The following is a 15,367-nucleotide window of genomic DNA, read 5'->3' on the forward strand; positions in this document are numbered from 1 at the left end:
AACAGCTGAAGGGTATGAGGTGGGACATTTCCATAGACACCCGCTTGGTGGAACTGCCAGGGGGCCAGACCCATGGACTCTGTCAGCATCATCACCAGGACAGGCCCTTCTGTGCCCACCCCCACTATGTGCATGCCCAGTGTGGATGAGGCTTACCTTTGTTCCAAGATTAGAGAGGAGGCAGAGGGAGGACACTGGTGAGCCACAAGGAGAGACAGAATGCAAAGTGAGTGCCACAGCCAACACACTGACCTCTGTGGAGGGGCTGGTGTTGGTCAGGGAAGGCAGACATTCTGCCCTGTGTTCTAGTACATCTTAAATGCAGAGAAAGGACAGAGAAAACCCATGCTTCAGAGATACAGCCAGTCAGGGGAGGGTGTGAACAACAGGGGAGTGCCATCAACACTCAAATGAGGACCCATCCCAGGGCCCTGGCATCACATAATCACACCTACCCCAGTGAAGGCCATAAACCATCAAAAGCCTGATGTTTTCTGAACACACCACGCCTTTTAGCAACACCAAGGACATGTTCCTGCAAAAGCATAATGTCTTTATTCCTGTTTCTCCAACTGACAAACTCTTATTCATCCACTAAGACTCAACTGAAAAGACCTCGTGGAATCTCCCTACAACTCTAAGTGAAGGCTCCGTTTTCCTGAAACAACATAATCTCATGGAAAATGGCATTTCCTTTTTTAGTCTCGCTTCAAGACGTCTTTACCTACTTCACCATGCATTCAGCTCCCCATTTCCCAGCTCTGCTCCCTGCCCACTCCTGTATCTCTGCCCCTCCTCCCTCCACACAATTGTTTCTTTCCTGGAGGACCAGAGCCCCGCTGGTGATGCAGAAAAGAGCTTACAGTCAGAGACTTAGGTAGACTGACTTCAACCCAGTTCTCCCAAAAGCAGTAACCTTGAGAAAGTCACTCGCCCACCAGGTCTCAGCACTGGGGTCAGAAGAGTCAGAGCCAAGGTAGCAGACCTCAAAGACTCTGCTCAAGCCATCCAAGAGACTGCACCACAATGAGAAACAAACCCCTAAAGGTCTCCCTCAAGGAGCCTAGGCCTCCAGCTATCTCTCCATGCCCCAGGGTTTCCTCCGGTGCCCATGATGAAAACAGTGTTTCCAGTGCCACAGAAGACCCTAGAGGGAGGCAGAATGTGGGGACTTGGGCGGCCCCACAGCTTAGGCCTGAGACGCGCTCACATTCAGAGTTCTGTGTTTTGTCACGTGGAAATGGCAGGTGACAGACCCTGCTAGAAAAGGCAGCAGGAAAATAGATGCGAAGGAAATGAGACTTGCATCGCAGTTAACTCTTGAATCCCAACCTTGGAACAATAACCTGTGATCAGCATAAGCTGATTTGGTCCATTCCAGGGAACTGGTGAAAAACTGCGTCAGAAGGACCTCCACCAGAGGTGTTCCCATTTATTTACTTTCCAGAGCTGCAGGGGTTATGCACATTTCACCCAGTCAGGCAATAAGCTAATTGACTGCTAATTTGCTCCTGTTGTTCTCTGCTTTAAAATAAAGAAAGGCCATATTTCATTTTAAATATCAGCCACCTACTAATACTAATTATGACCATAAATCATAGAAAGAAAGACATTTAGACACTTGGCTCCGCCCTGTGCTCAGACTCACACCTCCTTCTCCAAGCTGGCACCTCTGTCCTCCCCTGCAGACCAGAACATGCATTCACACTTACAGACACACACAGATGCACACACTGCACAGACACACACAATACACAGACTCTCACAAACACACAGACACACTGTCACACACTCACAGACCCACATACCAAACCTCTTCAGTTCTAATTCTGCTTCCCCTTTATTTTCTCAGAATACTGAGAAGCACCTTGTCACCATCTTCTCTTATCCAATAAGAAATGAAAGTGGATCATGTCCGGTAGTTGCCTTGGGGTTGGGTTGTGAAACCCTCCTTTGCCCTGAATTTTCCGGCAAGTGCTAATCTCACCGAAACCGTACACGCCCAAGTCCTCGGAATCATCCCTGAGGTTGTTCCGGGAACTGCACGCTTCACCAAACCCCCATCCCGCTGGCCGTTACCAACCCCCTCCTGCAAATATAAAAAACCCAAAAGTCCTAACCCGGGCGCGCCTTCACAGACCTGCGTCCTAGGGTCAGTGAACTCGCCCGGAGCTCCCAATAAAGCCTGATTCTGTTTATTCGGCTGATTGGTCTTTTGCTCATTCGCACATTGGCGGCATATAGGGGTCTTCCATCTTTCAGATCCAGCTCTTCTGTGAGGAGCCAGGCCAGCCCTGCTTCTCACAATCCTCACTTTCAAGAGGCATTTTGAAAGGAGTTTGTATTTTGTGGTGGAAAGAGTCAATGTGATCAGGTTCCCTCCCTACCTGATTGGTCGGAAACTGCAGGCCCACACCTGCCATGGACCCTGGCTCAGGCATTTTCCATTCGCAAGGTGTCCCCTGCAGAATGAGATGTTGCTACAGAGGTGAAGGTGGCCTGAGAATTAAGGGACCCATCCCACCCAACCCCCATCACCAATGTCCTACCCAACCACAGGTGAGACAATTACCTTCCTGGTCTGGTCTGCTCACCTGACAAAAGGGAATTGAAGTAACTCCCTCCCCCCACCTCAGGGTTTTTGCAAAAGAGCTGAGATTGATGCAAACACACACTAACATAATAGAGAGGTTTAGTACCAAATAATGTAAGAAAAATATCAATGTAAGATGGATCCTCTCGCCAAAAAGCACAATAGTTTCTGTCTCAGATGGGCCATATGAACAGGGGCAGCGATTTTGGATCTTCTACAAACAACTAGAAGATTCTTAGAAACCAAGAGTATTCTCACCCAATTTTCTCAAAACTGAGAGCTGACAACACTATTAAGCCAAGAAGAGTTCATGTCATAGCCAAATGAAACCATACAGAACCCACCAGCACACGGATGGTGTGGTACATGTTAATCACAAGCATGTTGCCACCTTCCCCATGGTGATTTTTCCACAAAAAGCAGAGTTCGCTCACTCGTGGATTTTCTGTGACTTTCATTTCTTTCTTTGGGTTCCCAGAACAGTAAATAATAATACCATGGAATGAAATCTCTGGTACCTTGTTCAGTCTTACTCCCATGCTTATACTAAAGCTGGCATTTGTCGGTGGATGTGACCACACACTTTTCATGCATTATCTCAAGTCTTACCAACAACCTTGCAAAGCACCCACTCCCGTGTTACAGAGAAGGAAACTGGAGTTTCCTTCAGTCCCACTCAAAGCCTGGTCTGTCTCTCCCCACAATCCCAGGCTTTCACACACCATTCACCTGGGCACAGAGGCAGGGGCGACCCACTAGCCCTTTTCTTGGTGAAACTGAGCATCCAGACCCTCTCAGCCTGTGGTCTCAACTCCTCCCTCCCATCTCTACCTACAGCCCTCACTCTTTTATATGCTGGTGCAGCTCTGGGGAGAGTAAAGGTAGGTCTGTACCATTAAGTAGCCAGCAACCTTGTGTACATGCACCCCTGTGGGTCTCTGCCACCTGGAAGGAAGGAGTCACTAACGTCCTCAGAGAGACTCCTGAACCTGCACAACTCTCCCAAAGCAGACACCCTGGGCTCCACCTGTCCACCCTGGCTCAGCCCCAGGGAGCCCCAAGGAGCAGCTCCCAGTGGGGCAAGAAGTGACAGCAGGCCACATAGAGTGGGTAGCTGTCGATGCCTGGACTCATGTGTCTTCACCTCCTACAGACAAATAGAAGATGTGGGCAAAGCACCTGCCCTGAGGCCCATCCTATAAACCCACTACCAGGACACTGCCTCAGATGCAGCCTACCTGAGGCCTGTCTCAGGGCAGATGCTGAGGACACCAGAAGAATCGATGGGAAATCAGCCCAGGAGCAGGACCCCCCACCTGGCTGTGCCCCAGGGAGCCCAAGATGAACAGACGTCTTTAAAATTGGTTTTAGTGTTTGGTCATGGGTCTTGATTTGGTGTCCAGTTTGTTCTCCTCTAACCTGGACCACTTCCCTTCTGGGAGCTGCTTCTAGGTTCTGAGACATCTGGATAGCCGTGCTCCATATGGTATATGTGGGCACTTTATATACAAAGGCGTCTGCCTGAAACAGCTGCCTGAACCAGAGCTGGTCTATCTCAGGGAAAACCTGCTGCAACCCCCACGATGCCCATAATTTGTGGTGGGTCCTACAGCCACCATCTCCTCTCCAATGGGTGCCAGGCCAGCAAGTACAGACAGCTCTGGTGCATAGTGGTCCCCTATCACCCTCAGACCCAGAGTGGGCATGACACTATTTGCCGGCTGCACCGAATCCCCCACATTCCTGTTGTTCCTGTCAGACCTTCCCTGGAGCATGGCAGGCACCCCAGAAACTGGGCTATTTAATACACGAGGAAATCCCTTCTTGACTTATAAGTATACAGACCTGAATGAGAGACCTTCCAAGGATCCCACTCTCAGATGTGAGGAGCCAGACCTTAGCAATAACGTTCTCTTAGTTCAATCACTCCCCTTTTCTTGGAAAAGCGGCATCGAACCCCAGGTAGCACTACAAGACACTTGCTAATCCTCAGATCCAGCTGCATTACCTGACAGTTCACCTCCCATGGGGCAGAACGCCTCCTGAGTGCACAGGGAAACACCGTGTCCTGTCCTGGATCAGGAGCCTGGTGACCTGACCAGCTGCAGTGGGCAGCCCAGGGGAGTGGCGCTGGGTGGACCCACATGGCAGCAAGCTTCCTTCCTCTGCCAGGTCATGCGGGTGGCCCCTATAAATATCAGAGGAGCATATCCTGGGGTCATCACTACCCAGGTGAGGAGAATACAAGCTCCGCTCCAACTGCAGGTGGAGACTGGTGGGCAGCCTGGCTCCCACTCCTGACAGCTGCAGGGACACAAAAGCAATTTTGAATTAGGTGGTAAGCCAATTTCAAAGACCTGTAAACCCAGCTGATATGAGCTGGCACCTGACAGCGTGATCAGGACAACACCTGGCATTGGGCAATGTCAGAGATGGCTGTCACCTGGGCAGCTAGCATGTGACTTCTTCAAAACCTGCAAGTCACCCACTGCATTCACTCATTCTCTTCACTGGGCCAAGCAAGTGGAAGAACGTCCTCCTTGTGTGCCGTACACACCCCAGCCGGCACCCCACAACCCAGAGTCATGGGAAAGAAGGGTGGGTCTCAGGAAATACTTTCAGCTCCTCACAACTGCTTCTGATAAGGTGTTTATGCCACAATGCTACCCAGTTTTTGTCCGAAGAACATAACAGATTTCATAACTTAAAAATATAAGACAGAGTTAAATAATATAAACCTTAATTCCCTTCAGTGACCAGCTAATTTTCTAGGCACAGAGCTCACTGCCCCCACCCCCAGAGACCCTCACACCCACTGCCACTTAAACCTTAGAAAAAAGCAACTATGCTTTGACTGCATGAGCATAGTTACTATACATTGTACAGTCCTTCATAACTGATATTGATCAACTGTGAAAATTCCTTATCAATTTGGTTTCAATGCCAGAGACTACCAAACGGTGATTCTTATCAAAGCCATTTTATCTCTCTCCCTAGTGGAAACAGAGGGCTACAAAACCTGAGGTTCTGGGAATTACATTAAATGATACTCTTTTTTAGGAACTGCATTAGCAAAGGAAAGAGAGGTGTGAGATCTGAGACATTCTTTTTTAAAGTCTTCATCTTTAATATTCTGAGCAAGGAGGCAGAGGGGCCCTCTGCCTCAGGGTAGATGAGCAGCCTTGGCAGAGCTCCACTGTCTGCTCAGTCTTCCCAGCTGTGAGGGGGTGACTCATCTGCCCTTGCCAGTTCTGAGAATAGGGTGCCCAGCAGTGCCCAGCACGTGTCATGTTAGTGGTGCTCTTAACACAGCTAGGCTGCAAACACAGATATACAACGCAGTTCTTGCACCTACTGCGATGTTCCTGAATGTTTCTATCAGATCAGAAGCAAAACTGCATTAAATCAGGGCAGAGTGTCCAGAGAGAGACAGAAAACCATTTCCACATTAAGAAATTCCTTCTTTTGGAATAAAACTCTGAAAAGCAAGTAAAAGATGAAAGAGCTTCAGCCCGGAGGCGGGGCTATCTCTGCAGCCTGTGTATTTCATAAGAGCAGGAGCAACCCCAAAACTGTGCTCTGACATACTCCATCTGGGGCAACCTGTGCTGTAGGTCAGAACATCCTGCTTCCTTCACCCAAGATTCCAGACTAAAGCTGTGACTGCTTTAACCCAATCACATGACTCCTAAGACAAAAGGAAAGAAAAAAGGAGGAGGGGCAGAGAGGAGAAAGAAGGAATCTGCTGGCTCCCCCCTTGTACCTTCCCCAGGAGGGGAGGACACCCATCAAAGGTCACTTGTCCACCCCTCTGAGCTGTCAGCAATCACCACCGGTAGTGGACATGCAAGAAGAGCTGAGAGACCGACAGGTGGCATAACCTCTGTATGTGTCCCATCACACTTCTCCACCACAAAAGAACCTATGCAAGGGCTGCGATGTGCAAAAATTCTGCTCTGGGTGTGAGAGGGAATGCTAATTCATGGCTGAGGTCCCGAAAGTCCACAGCCTGGGTGATGTCAATCCATGTTCTACGCTGCCCCTCCCCTTCTCTGATTATTAAATAAGGAGCTCTGTTAGGGACACACTGCTCACCCCATGCAGCCCAGCCGTGCAGCCTCTCCACCCCTGCCCATGTGGGCAATCACGCTCCAGACACGCCATGGCATGAATTGGGACAGCACCCAGCCAAGAAAATCCCTGACCCAGCATCCTTTGCCCTCAAACACTGGAACCTCAAGGCATTTGGAAGGAAATCAGACTATTAGGTTTCTGTTTTATTCTGCATGTGTTATAAAGTCTACTCTTTTTTTTTTTATTTTTTTAATTCATTTTAGAGAGGAGAGGGAGAGAGAGAGAGAGAGAGAGAGAGAGAGAGAGAGGAGAGAGAAGGGGGGGAGGAGCAGGAAGCATCAACTCCCATATGTGCCTTGACCAGGCAAGCCCAGGGTTTCGAACCGGCGACCTCAGCATTTCCAGGTCAACGCTTTTATCCACTGCGCCACCACAGGTCAGGCCATAAAGTCTACTCTTGACGCTGGCTTGGACAGAGAACACAGGTAATAGTGCAGGTTCCAGGGTGGAGATTGGCCACAGCATACAAAGCCACTCACACCAGCAACCTGTCACAGAAGGCCTTTCTGTCTGAGGGACCTTCTCTTTCTGACAAGTCATCAACCATCCCAGGACGTCACAGGGATCAGGCAGGCCCTGACAGGCAGCACCCTGCTGGCCCTCCCAAAGCACCTGGAGGTTGCGGCTTCCCAAGCAGGAGACCCTCCTGTTTGTCATGAAACCCCAGCTGCAGGATCGGCCCCAGCACTGTCCGGGCTCAGAGACCACAGTCTGAGATGTATTCCAATTCCTTTCTCAGGCTAGAAGACAGCCAGCCAGCAATCTGTGGCTTGAGTTGTCCTGGGCACACAACCAGAGGACCATGTGGAGGCAGCCCGCTCCCTCTGAGTTTGAACCGCGTGCTGTTCCAAGAAGGAGTACTGCTGCCTTAGACCCTGGGCACAATCTGGACTAAATGAAGGCCAAGCAGAAGGGACTCACACACAAGTTTCATGAATAGAGACATGAGTAGGGACAATGAAACAACAGAACAGGTAGGGGTAAGGGACGAGAAGAGAGGGGCCTGCCTAGGTGATTCTGGAATGTTTAGTCTGGATAGGACACCAGTCTACATTTGTGGGTATTCAGCCTGGACCCCACAGAGAAGAATATGGCCTGATAGCCCAAGGACCACCCAGCAGCTGGATCTGAACCCAGACACAGTTAAGACCAGAGTGTATTACCTGAAACACCACTGCTGTGCCATCGACTACCAAGGAATGACCTAGAGCTGACCACGCAGCAAACAGACATCAGCCTGCTTCACCCAAAGCTTTACAGGCCCCACCCACCACACAACTTCAGAGAAATGCTGTCACTGCCTTCTGTGTGGCTGGAGTCCCAGGCTCAGCAACCTCCATGTCTCGCTCATTCCTAGCACGGATGTGGCTGAATACCCATGAACACGGATAAGCTGGTGTCTTGTTGGTGAAATGGGCTCCGGGGGATATGCAAATCACCAGGTCTTAACGACTAGCCCTCCTCAATCCCCTCTCCCTGCGTCATTGTTTAGTTGGCTCTGCCCCATTTGTGGGACATTTGCTGTGATATCTGTGCTCAGTGGGGAATGAAAACATCATAGGCTGTCACCCACCCATCCACCAAGTCAGCTACTCACACACAGAGAACCCCACACCCGACCTTGGAGACAGCCTCAGAGCTGGACCCACCAATCATTAAGTTCTGCAATGGTTTTTTTAAAAAAAGAAAAACTAAACTCTTACATTGAGTAACTTCCTTGATTTAAAGTTCTATTTGCATATATTTATTTAAACTATCTTAAGAATAAGATATTGTTCCAGATTCTGGATATCCACCAGAATTTTGTTTCATGTTTAAGGCACAAAAGCTAATTTAGGGTACATTCCTGCTTCACCAGTTTAGTTGACCTAAACTAGGTGCATTCTGGGTGGCAATTTAATTAGATCTTTGTTTTTTTGTGCTCAGTTTCCTGAAATGGAACAATATCATCAAAAAGGAGGATATTTCCAAATTAATCTTCTGTTTTAAGGAAGCGTTTCTAAGCTTAATTCCATAGATACAAAGTTAAAGAAAACTCTTGGGGAAAATATCTATAAGAAAGATATCTATGAGGGTACAAACAGCCATTCTGTTAGGGGACAGAAATGGGACCTCCAAGGACCCCACACACACACACACTGGTAACGCACACGACACTAAACTACAGCAAGCCCCAGGGAAGAAGAGTGTCAAAAGCGAGAATAAAGTGAAAAAGAAAAACTGATAAAATTTAGGATTGCTGAGATATGGTATGAGACATGCATTGCATAACATAATCTATAAATATGTACACTTCCTACAAAATGTTAAATACATGGATTCAAGGGGAAGCAAGATTGCCAGCAATGCTTGACTGTCTAAGCCGTGGTCTCAGGTGAAAGGGGAAAACTAGTTATCGTTTCTCGGCCATTCTTGATGCACAGACCCCTTTAATAGTCACACATAATCTCAAGACACTCCTTGAGAGATCTATATAATTTTGCCATCAGCATACAATAGAACACAGCATTTCTCAAGTTTTGGTGTGACCATGAATCAACTGAGGTTCTGATAAAATGTGCACATGGATTCCTGGGCCTAAGCTAATCCCAACGTCCTGCACTTCCAGTGAGAAGAAGGGTACAGCTCACAGAAATAATTTTAATTTAAAAACCTGGATCAGCATATTATTAAAAATTATTATAAATTTCACAAACTCTTTAACAATTCATGTTTTTGGGGTTTTTTTGTTTTTGTTTTTGTTTTTTTTGTTTTTTTTTCTGAAGCTGGAAATGGGGAGAGACAGTCAGACTCCCGCATGCGCCCGACCAGGATCCACCCGGCACGCCCACCAGGGGGCGATGCTCTGCCCACCAGGGGGCAATGCTCTGCCCATCGGGGCGTCGCTATGTTGCGACCAGAGCCACTCTAGCGCCTGAGGCAGAGGCCACAGAGCCATCCCCAGCGCCCGGGCCATCTTTGCTCCAATGGAGCCTTGGCCGCGGGAGGGGAAGAGAGAGACAGAGAGGAAGGAGAGGGGGAGGGGTGGAGAAACAAATGGGCACTTCTCCTGTGTGCCCTGGCCGGGAATCGAACCCGGGACTTCCGCACGCCGGGCTGACGCTCCACCATTGAGCCAACCGGCCAGGGCCACAATTCATGTTTTTGGATCCAGATTCTTTCTCATTCCAAGTAACAAGTGACATGCCTTGTTTAAATTATTTCAAATTAATGATATAGGAAAAATCATATGTCAACTATTTTTTTTTTTTGTATTTTTCCGAAGTTAGAAGCCAGGAGGCAGTCAGACAGACTCCTGCATGCCCCCGACCGGGATCCACCCGGCATGCCCACCAGGGGGCGATGCTGTGCCCATCTGAAGCGTTGCTCCCTTGCTGCCGGAGCTATTCTAACACCTGAGGCAGAGGCCATGGAGCTGTCCTCAGCGCGCAGGCCAACTTTGCTCCAGTGGAGCCTTGACTGCGGGAGGGAAAGAGAGAAATAGAAAGGAGAGGGGGAAGGGTGGTGAAGCAGATGGGCACTCCTCCTGTGTGCCCTGACCGGGAATCAAACCCGGGACTTCCACATGCCGGGCCAATGCTGTACTGCTGAGCCAACCAGCCAGGGCCTCGACTGATTTTTTATTAGTTTCAACTTTAAGACTAGATGTATATTCAAATATACATTGTGATTTAATCTATAAAAAGCAAAATTGCTCCTATGGCTTTGTGTTTAGAATTCTTATACTATGCACCCCAAAATTATCAAATGGTTTATTTTATTTTGTTACTTTTCTGCGTTTGTTTTTGTTTTTTTTTTTTTTTTCATTTTTTTGAAGCTGGAAACAGGGAGAGACAGTCAGACAGACTCCCGCATGCGCCCGACCGGGATCCACCCGGCAAGCCCACCAGGGGCGACGCTCTGCCCACCAGGGGGCGATGCTCTGCCCATCCTGGGCGTCGCCATGTTGCGACCAGAGCCACTCTAGCGCCTGAGGCAGAGGCCACAGAGTCATCCCCAGCGCCCGGGCCATCTTTGCTCCAATGGAGCCTTGGCTGCGGGAGGGGAAGAGAGAGACAGAGAGGAAAGCGCGGCGGAGGGGTGGAGAAGCAAATGGGCGCTTCTCCTGTGTGCCCTGGCCGGGAATCGAACCCAGGTCCTCCGCACGCTAGGCCGACGCTCTACCGCTGAGCCAACCGGCCAGGGCCTCTGCGTTTGTTTTTAAATGCTGAGACAACAAAGTTCTGTCTGCTATTTGCAAACACTTGTTGACAAATAACACCATGTGGCAGGATTGTCTTCATTGCCAACAATGAAAAACCAATGAGATACAATTGTTCTACATTCCCCTTTTAGCACTGATGTTTGAAGTACTAGAGACAACTAAACATGTCACAGTAAGAATTTTATCAGAGTCTGAAACTGATAGATTTCAGTAAGAGTTGGGGGAGTGATTTTGAAACTGTCTTAATCCTCCTCTTTTACTTGTTACATTTCAAGGTTTTTGTGCTTTGCCCTAAGATCCACTGTGGATACTATTTAAAACTGTATCACAGGAAAAGTCACCTGAGGAACCAGCAACATCCAACTGGCAATGAAGTTCTGTAGAACCCTGTGCCATGGTCTGTTAACAAGTACCGCTAAGTATTCAGAAATGGTTGAGGTCAAATACATTTGAAGAATGTGAGCTGATTTTTAACAGTTCTGAAAAGGGCCATGCTCTCTCCAACAGAAGGATCCTACAGACAATGTTTGCCAAACTACTTCAAATGCAACACTTTATCCGTGGAACCTCATTGGGATATAGCAAACTAGACCATGGGATTATAGAAAAGATGAGTATCACCTGCAAAAGTCCTCCTGCCTAGTGGTCCTCAGTCTTAAGCACCCAGAGAACTGTTAAAACACGGACAGCCAGGTCCACTCCAGAGTTTGTGACTCAGTAGATGTGGGGTGGGCCCTGAGACTCTGTATTTCTAATAAATCTCAGGGATACCCATGCTCCCAAGATGCTGGGCAGGTAGGTTTCCCACATATATTCGGTAGGGGCCAGTGTGGTGAGATACTTGGGTCAGGTGCATTTGAAAGATTCCACACCTTGATGTCCCTTTATTAGAAGGTCAAATGTACATAAGGTGCTAAGGTTACTGGGAGTCCTTCCTATAATGAGAATTTTACTGTTTGTCCAATCTATTTTTTTCTATTATTGCTATTTTTATATATTTTTTAACTGTGACATCTTTTTTTGTGCACATGTATATAGCCCATTTAGCCAGATAACACAGGGAAACCATCACTATTTCCTCCTGAAAGGAACTCTTTCCTTTATAATCTCTTTTGATTTATTTAAGTTGCTCTCAGATCCTTTCCTGTCCTCTGTTACAGCCAAGCAAACAACACGCTGCTGGGCACCGTCTCACTACCTGAGAACCATTTGTTCCTCTGAGTATCTGGCAGATAATGTTCAGAGCTCAGACAGCCCCTCACATCAACTCCTCCCCCAGGAGATGTGATTAATGGACCAATTAAGTGTGAGAACAGCCTGTCTTCTGCTGGGAATCCTATTCCCAGATGCACATCATCCAAAAGTGAAGTTTTGTTCTTTTAAATCTTCCCTTCCCAAGTCTTGGAGGCAGGAATCCTGGAGAACAGATTTGTTGAAAACTGCTGGGTTTCTCGCATCCAACGACATAACAAAGAAACCAGCACCAGCATACTGGCCACTCTTGCTTTGTGGGTAAGAGGCACAGCCATAAGCATTGGAAAGAGACGACCAAAGTAACACCCAAGGAGAGGGTCTTCCAAAGAGGCATTTTTGCTGGGTAAGCCACCAGCCATGGGTCAGATCGCAACCCAGCCAGAAAGGTCACTCACAACTCAGGAGGCAACCTGTGTTGGGACAGCTCTGAATACTTTAAGGCTTTGTTCTGTTGAGAATTAGTTTATCTCCTGGAAGCTTCCCTTACTTCCATCACATAGCATACAATACTTGGCATTACAGAGAACAAAGCTTCTCCCTTTTGAAAGGAGATCACAAACCACCCAGCACTGTGCTGAGCACACATGAGTGCTCAGTGTGCACATGTCCCTCCCTCACAGGACAGCCCTTCAGATGTATAAACTTGCTTTTCTTCAACTTAAATATATCCAGTCTTTCACATGGCATGGTTTTAAAGCATGGTACCAATCTAACCTCCCTGTTCTCAACATGCTATATTGTCTTGACCTGTCTTAAGATATGGTGTGCACGTCACAGTTGAACAGAGGGTTTCAGGGGTGACCCAGCAACCTGGCGTGAAGGTCTCCTCTCCCTGTTTTGACTTTCCTTTTCTTTTATGAAAGCTTGAGGCCATAAAGCTGCCTGGGGTCAGAAAGAGGTGCCAACTCCAGCAGCTTCCAGCATAAGAAGGTATGGCTTTCTCAAGGGCAGGTGAACCACAGCCACACGTTTTACCTACATCTCATCTATGGCTATTTCTGTCCTGTAAGCTGAGTTCACTGGTGGTGACAGAGACAGTGGGCATGAAAAGCATCAATTATTTACAGGAAGACTTGCTGACACCAGTTTATTAGAAGGAGAGTAGGTTGCTCATAGGACCAGAAGGAGGTCAGAAATTTGCTTGGGAAAATTGGAAGGAATCATGTCAATGCCCTCATATCCTCAGCACAGGTCTCACAGGGCCAGCCACTCATCCCAAAACCTGGACTCCCATGGAGTCTGGCTTCATGTTAGAACATAGCTAACCATCCCCAGTCTGGACCATCCGGTATTGTTCCCACCACGCAGATCTCAACTCCAAGAACAAGACTGTCCTCTCTGTGAAGGTCATGTGTGTTTGCTCATTGCCCAGACTAAATTTCCCTGATCCTACTTGTGCAATCCCAGATCCTCTCCACCCCTCCCAGCTGTGCATCCTATGCAAACTGAATAAACAGGGCCTTCCTGTCTGTGTCTAAGTCACGGTCACCTCCTTCTGAGGCTCTGGTGAGACACATGCTCATTAGTGGTGAGGAAGCAGGAGAAGAGGGTAGGTGGGGGGACAGGGCCACTCTACTCTCCCACCAGGCTGATCTTTCCCTAAGGAAAACAGCCCTTTTTTGCACATCTCTGGAGACAAGCTGGTTAAATGCCATGGCAATGGGAAAACTTAGAAATAATAGCACTAAACATCAAAAATTCTACCTGGAGTATTGGAAAGAGCTCTTGCTCAGGAATAGAAGGTTCTAGACATTAGTCATGTGACTGGACAAACTACATCTTCTGTCTTCCCTTGTTATGGGGGATTTTTCATATCTAAATGCTTAAAAAATTAATAAAATGCAGAAATTCACAAGGAATAAAATAAAATACCAGCTACCTCATCACCCAGAGAGAACATATTTATTAATATTTTGGTTTCTAGTTATTTTTCTTTGCATATTTAGAACTGAAATCACACTATACATATATTTATAACCTGCACTCTTTATTTCTAATACTTTTTCCGTCTTTAATATTTCTTATCATTATAAATTTTAATCATTACATCATAATTAATTCCAACACACACAGAATCTACTTAACCAATCCCCTCTTGAAGTTACTCTACACTGTTTCTAATTTTCCCCATTAAAAATAATGCTATAATCAGCAATCTTGATTATAAGTCCTCAGGCTATCTCTGGTTTTGTTTTGTTTTGTTTTGTTTTTTCCTTTTAGGATAAGTTCTTACAGAAATACTTTCAGATTTTTAAATTGAATTTATTGAGGTGACATTGGTCAATAAAATTACATAGGTTTAATGTATATACTTCTATAATACATAAAACGTATATTATATTATGTTGACTTTCAGTCTTTTTAAAGGTGTGCGTAAGACTTTAGAAACATTCCCAAATTCCCTCTCACAAACATGAAATGAGTGTGCCTTAAAAACTCAGCTTCTTGATTTGATAAAGGATGAATTATCACCCCTCCTTGCTTTAGACAGTTGCTGGGAGAATCCAAGGCCACAGCAGAGGCTGAAACATGACCTGAAGCACTCAGGAAAGCCTTACCATCCTGTCACTCAGGGACCATCCTCCTCATTCCCTGCATCACTGGGGCACAAACCTAAACCATCAGTAGTCAACAAACATATAAATAAGTAAAATACAGTAAGCCCCCGGCACTTCTGGCAGGATGAAGCCTTAGACAAGCCCACATTTTTGGATCTTTAATGCAATTTTACACTCATCCTGAGCAGCCAAGATGGATTAAAAGCTTTGTGCTTATGCGCCACACAGAATTATCTCTGCTGCCAGTTCCCAAGCTAATCTTTCTCTAGAAGTGTGACATTTAATTATGTGCAATGGAACACTCAGTGAGGTCCAAGTCATCCGTTTGCTACAAGGGGCTCTCCACAGTCTCCTGAACTTAAAAAGAAATAATAGTAATAATTAAAAGAAGAAAAACTAAGGAACAAAAGCACATTTGATGTGAATGGTCTGCCTCTGGTGTAGAGGGTTTCATGTCTGAGCTGAGCAGTGGGAGGAAGAAAAGGAAGGGACAGAGAGCAGAGTGAGAGGGAGGGAGAAGCCAGGGAGAAGAAGGATGCCCTGGTGGACTTGAAGCCTCCCACAGATTTCACCTGCAAATGTGCATAAAGCATCGTGGGGGCCTGGTGAGACACTGAATAACCC

General features: G+C 47.1%; 1 protein-coding gene across 2 annotated transcripts in view; it reads right to left on the reverse strand.

Moving 5' to 3' along the window:
* The window catches only part of PTPRN2 (protein tyrosine phosphatase receptor type N2), a 477,946-nt gene that overhangs the window by 400,623 nt on the left and 61,956 nt on the right, over nt 1-15,367 (reverse strand). The window lies entirely within an intron of this gene.

This window comes from Saccopteryx leptura, chromosome 5, assembly GCF_036850995.1.
Source record: "Saccopteryx leptura isolate mSacLep1 chromosome 5, mSacLep1_pri_phased_curated, whole genome shotgun sequence".
In the NCBI taxonomy this organism is placed as follows: domain Eukaryota; kingdom Metazoa; phylum Chordata; class Mammalia; order Chiroptera; family Emballonuridae; genus Saccopteryx; species Saccopteryx leptura.